The following is a 6,269-nucleotide window of genomic DNA, read 5'->3' as shown; positions in this document are numbered from 1 at the left end:
TTCAGGCGCCTTTTGTTTTGTGGCGCGGTTGGTATGTCAACTGCGGCCTTTATGTTGTAAAGACTATCAATATCAACGAGTGGATTTCCTTTGCCTTTGTCATTTTTCACGCTTTATCTAAAGAATCGCTTATTTTTCTTACCTCTTTTCCTGTGAATTAAGCCTGATTTAAGGGCGTTGGCTGGGGGTGAGGACCATCCCAGTCCAACTGCGGCGAGGGTGAGTACCATCTCGCTTGTTGGGCGTTGGCTGGGGGTGAGGACCATCCCAGTCCAACTGCGGCGAGGGTGAGTACCATCTCGCTTGTTGGGCGTTGGCTGGGGGTGAGGACCATCCCAGTCCAACTGCGGCGAGGGTTAGTACCATCTCGCTTGTTGTGCGTTGGCTGGGGGTGAGGACCATCCCAGTCCAACTGCGACGAGGGTGAGAACCATCTCGCTTGTTGGGCGTTGGCTAGAGGTGAGCACCATCCCAGTCCAACTGCGGCGAGGGTGAGTACCATCTCGCTTGTTGGGTGTTGGCTGGAGGTGAGGACCATCCCAGTCCAACTGCGGCGAGGGTGAGTACCATCTCGCTTGTTGGGCGTTGGCTGGGGGTGAGGACCATCCCAGACCAACTATGGCGGGGGTGAGAACCGTCCCGCAGTTGGGCGTTGTCTGGGGGTGAGAACCATCCCAGACAAACTATGGCGGGGGTGAGAACCGTCCCGTAGTTGGGCGTTGTCTGCGGGTGAGAACCATCCCAGACAAACTATGGCGGGGGTGAGAATCGTCCCGTAGTTGGGCGTTGGCTGGGGGTGAGAACCATCCCAGTCCAACGGTGGCGGGGGTGAGAACCGTCCCGTAGTTAGGCGTTGGCTGGGGGGGAGAACCATCCCATTCCAACGGTGGCGGGGGTGAGAACCGTCCCGTAGTTAGGCGTTGGCTGGGGGTGAGAACCATCCCAGTCCAACGGTGGTGGGGGTGAGAACCGTCCCTTAGCTGGTCACATTTTTTGACAGTGTTAAATTGAATTGGCGATCTTTTATTGAAGCTCAAAACTCTGCCTCGTTAAAAACCTTTCCCAGCAAAACCCTATGGGATAAAAGCCTAGGAAAGGAAAAGAGTGCAGGAGTTGTTACATGATAACTTAACTATAATACTTTTTGAGCTTATCGGCGTTCCAAGCCCTCGGTAGCGCCTTTCCTTCTAGTGTTTCCAGGGAGTAGGCTCCATGACCTAGCTTGTTGATTACCCTGTAAGGTCCTTCCCATGTTGGAGCGAGCTTTCCTTCGCGAGCGTTTTTATTTCCAACGTCTGCTCTTCGAAGCACCAAATCTTTTTCTTGAAAACTCCGGGGGATAACCTTCTTATTGTAGTAAGTAGCTGATTTTTCTTTTGAATGGAGATCGGACTCAGCGGAAGACCTTCTGAGTTCGCCTAGCAGGTCCAGTGCTTCTTTCAAATTCTGGGTGTTGTCGATCTCGGTTACGTGCTCTCGCCGCCAGGAGGGTTCACCGATTTCCACTGGGATCATGGCTTCAGTGCCGTAAGTCAGCCTGAACGGAGTTTCTTTTGTGGATGACTGGGCGGTCGTTCTGTACCCCCATAGGACGTTGTCAAGATTGTCAATCCATGCCCCTTTGTGTGCTTCAAGCTTCTTTTTAATTCCTTTCCCCAGCATTTTGTTGGCTGATTCTACCAAACCGTTGGATTGTGGGTGTTCTACGGCAGCAAAGTGGTGTCGTATGTGCAGGCTGCTCATTAATTCGCGGAACTTGGCATCGGTGAATTGAGTGCCGTTATCCGTGATAACTTCCCCGGGAATGCCAAAACGGTAAATGATGCTTCTCCAGAAGAACCTTCTTGCTTTTTGAGAGGTTATAGTCGCCAAGGGTTCTGCTTCTACCCACTTGGTAAAATAGTCGATAGCGACCATCAGCCATTGAACCCGCCCAGCTGCCATAGGGAAAGGACCCAGAATGTCGATGCCCCACTTGTAGAAGGGCCATGGTGAGGTGATTGATGTTAACTCTTCTGGCGGTGCTCTATGTATGTCGGCGAACCTCTGACATTTTTCGCACTTTTTGACGTGTTCATGGGCGTCACGTTCCATGGTTGGCCAATAAAATCCAGCTCTCAACGCCTTCTTTGCTAGTGAGTGACCGCCCATGTGATGGCCGTTGATTCCTTCATGGATTTCTTCTAACACGTATGGAACATCAGTGGGATTCAAACATTTCAGGAGTGGGGTTGAAAGTCCACGCTTGTACAACCGCCCTTGTACTATGCAGAAGTGGGCGCTTCTACGAATTATCTTTCTAGCATCTTTCTGGTCGGGAGGCACGGCCCCTTCAGCTAAATAATTGACAATGGGCGTGATCCAGGTTTCTTCAGTGGCTCCAGGGGCTGTCTCTGAGATACTCATGACTATGCACGGGTTTGGCATACTCTGCTGGACTATAGAACGGTTGTTGCCTGGGCTTTTAGTGCTTGCCAGCTTGGACAGAATGTCCGCCCGGGTATTTTCAGTACGCCGGATATGTTCCACCTCGACACTTTCAAAACCTCCAATTAGCTCTCTGACTTTTTCTAAGTATTTGCACATCAGTGGTCCTTTGGCTTGGTACTCGCCGGAGATCTGAAATGTCACCAGCTGGGAGTCACTAAAGACTTTGAGGCGTTGGGCCCCCATTTCCTTTGCTTGGATCAGACCAGCTATCATGGCCTCATATTCCACCTGGTTATTTGTGGTGTTGAAGTCAAATGATAAAGAATGTTCGATAGCCACGCCATCCGGATTTTCTATTATCATCCCTGCACCGGAGCCTTTGGCGTTTGACGAGCCATCTACGTATAGTTTCCACACTTCTGATAACGGCGTTCCCATGGCTTAGTTATTGGGCGGGGAAAGTTGCGTCATTTCTGCAATGAAGTCAGTGAGTGCTTGAGCTTTGATGGCAGTTCTAGGCTCATAGGTGATCTGATACTCGGACAGCTCGATCGCCCACGACATCATCCTTCCAGCCAAGTCAGGTTTGTGCAGGACTTGGCGAATTGGTTGGTTGGTCCTGACGGTGATTGGATGGCACTGGAAGTACGGTCTTAAACGCCGCGCGGCAAAGATAAGCGTTAAAGCTACCTTTTCCACATGTTGGTATCGAAGCTCTGCTCCTTGTAGAACCTTACTAATGAAATAGATAGGCTTTTGTCCTTCCTTTGTTTCTTTGACAAGGGCTGTACTGATCGCCTCGGTACCTACGGCAAGATACAAATACAGCATTTCTCCATCGTCTGGTTTGGCGAGTACCGGTGGGCAAGAGAGCGCCCTTTTGAATTCCTGGAAGGCGTTCTAACATTCTTCTGACCACCGAAAGGCGGTTCCTTTTATGAGTAAGCCAAAGAGAGGGAGCAATTTGTGAGCCGAATTGGCCAAAAAACGAGTGAGAGCTACTAACCTTCCTGTCAGTTGCTGAACTTCCTTAATTGTTTGTGGGCTTCGCATTTCAATCACCGCCTTGCACTTATCAGGATTGACCTCAATGCCTCGCTCAGTGAGCATAAATCCTAGGAATTTGCCCGCGGGAACTCCGAAGGCGCATTTGCTGGGATTCAAACGCATGTTGAATTTTCTGAGTCTTTCAAATACTCATTGTAGGTCAGTCAAATGTTGTTCCGACGTTCTTGATTTAGCGATCATGTCATCGATGTATACTTCGATGCAATTGCCAATCAGGTCTCTGAATACTTCATTCATCATCCTTTGGTAAGTGGCCCCAGCATTCTTTAGACCGAAGGGCATCATTGTATAACAGTAATTGGCGTTCTGAGTGATGAACGCCGTTTTGTCTTGGTCTTCTTCAAGAAGCGGAATCTGATTATAACCTGAATATGCGTCCATGAATGACAGTATTTTGAATACGGACGCGTTGTCGACCAACTGATCAATGCTAGGAAAAGGGTAAGCATCCTTTGGACAGACTTTGTTAGGTCGGTGTAGTCAACGCACATTCTCCATGCGCCGTTTGGTTTTTTAACCAATACTGGGTTGGATAACCAAGTTGTGTACTTGATTTCCCTGATGAACCCGGCGGCGTGGAGCCTTTTGACTTCTTCATCAATCACCCTCTGGCGGTCGGGACCGAATTTCCACTTTTTCTGGGCGACTGGCTTGGCTTTGGGACCGAATTTTCACTTTTTCTGGTGGCAGCAAACGTCTAGATTGATACCCGGCATGTCGGAAGGCTTCCATGCGAACAAATCTTTGTTATCCTTGAGCAACTTGATTAACTTGCATTTCATTTCGGGGTCGATGGTGGCCCCGATGGTTGTTGTTTGATGATCCGCATCTCCTAATACAACATGTTCCAACGCCCCATCAGGCGTGGGTCTGTCATGTTCCACGCGCGGATCATCTCTGGCATCAAATTCTACCAAAAAACATTGGTCATGCTCCTTTGTATCCTCGCCTGGATTTCTTTCGACTGGCGAGGTCACCCTCTGTTTGGGCGCCCTTTCATCATTGAAACTAGCTTTGGCTATTGGCCGCAAGGATATGTTGTAGCAGCTTCGGGCTATCGTCTGGTCTCCCCGCACCGTGGCGACTTTGTTGTCATGGGCAACGAACTTCATTGCCAAGTGGGGTGTGAGATGCTTGCCTCGAAGGCAGCGAACATCCTTCTACCAAGAATGGCGTTGTAAGCTGATGGGGTGTCGAGCACCAAAAACTGGATGTCTGCGGATCGTGAGGTGGGCGGCGTTCCAAGGGAAAGTCGCAAGGTAATCACTCCCAGTGGCTTTGTGGTGGTAGCATTGAAACCTGAGAGTTCACCTGTAACAGGAGTTAAACTATCAACAGTAAATCCTAACGCTTTAAAGCATGGTAAAAACAAAATGTCGGCTGAGCTGCCGTGGTCAATAAAAGCGCGATTAACGCCGACGTTGGCGATTATAGCTTGAATGACGAGTGGATCGTCATGTCCAGGGAGGACATCGCCCAAATCGCTGCTGTCCCAAACAATTTGAGGTCTGGTTCGACCAGGGTTGTTCTTTGTTTTGCTAATGACTTTGCCAGCGACCGCCAGACACTGCTTCAAGTGTTTCTTTCTGGCGTTCGCTGTCTCTCCTCCTCCGCTCAGTCCGCCTGAAATCATGTTTATCACTCCGTGCTTCACCGCGGCTGAGTCTTCGTCCACTTCTTCACGCCTCCCTCTGCGGTTTGGGCTTGCTTGCACTCTGCGATTCCTGGGGGAATCCTCTCTCCTGTCACGGTTGTAGAAGGGTCTAGAGCCAGATTGATTCGTTCTTCTTCTTTCAGGCGATTTGCTGCGCTCACGATATCGCCTTCCTGTTCCAGAAGGGCGTGTGTCGTCTCCTCTTCGCCTCTGCGCTCCGCCTTTGATGAGTTCATCAATTTCGTCTTTGAGGTGCCTGCACTGCTCAGTGTTGTGACCGTTGCTGCGATGGAACTTGCAGTACATGATGTTTTCTTTAGGCGGGTTCTGAGGCTGCTGGGTGCTCTTGGATTCTTCCTTGTACTCCGTTTGTAGGACGACGTGTGTCTGACGACCTGATGTGTCGCGCCCAGAAGGGCGGTTTGAATATTTGGCCGGTTTGTTTCCTTTCTTACTTTCTTCCATTTGGTTCTTCTGTTTACTGACTGCCTTTTCTTGACTGTGGGCGTCATCAACTCGGCTGCCTTTGTACTCTTCGATTCACATGTACTCTTGGGCCACCTTCTTGACTTCTTCCAGGTCAGTGATCTCATGGCGGGCGAGCTCGTACGCGAACGCACCCTGTCGCAAGCCCGAAAGAAGTATATGTACCTGTACTTTGGGGTCCAGGCCTTGTACCTGTAGGGCCTCCTTATCAAAGCGGTCTAAAAAGGACCTGAGGGACTCGCCCGGCTGCTGGCGTATTTTTTCTAGAGAGTGGACAGATTTTGGCACGGGCGACTGGTTGCAAAGTGAGACTGAAACTTGCTTGCCAACTCGTCCCATGAAGCGATACTACCAGTTGGTAGGGTTGTGTACCATGTTAAAGCTCGCCCCCCAAGTAGCGTGGGGAAAGTCTTGCACATGAGGAGGTCTGTTTCACCATGGAGAGTCATTGCTGCCTCAAATTTCTGGATCCATTCAAAAGGATCGGCATCTCCAACATATGTGGCGATATTGGAGGGTCCTTTAAAACCAAGGGGTATGGGTGTTAACCGGAGGATATCACTCAGGGGTTTGTTGCGCCCCGACGTATGAGTTGGCGTGACTCGTATATTGTTGTTTCGGGCGGGACGGT

This window comes from Gastrolobium bilobum, unplaced genomic scaffold (genome assembly GCF_033153095.1).
Source record: "Gastrolobium bilobum isolate Gb01-03AN ecotype WA unplaced genomic scaffold, APGP_CSIRO_Gbil_v1 utg8625, whole genome shotgun sequence".
In the NCBI taxonomy this organism is placed as follows: Eukaryota; Viridiplantae; Streptophyta; class Magnoliopsida; order Fabales; family Fabaceae; genus Gastrolobium; species Gastrolobium bilobum.
This window is presented reverse-complemented; position numbering follows the sequence as displayed.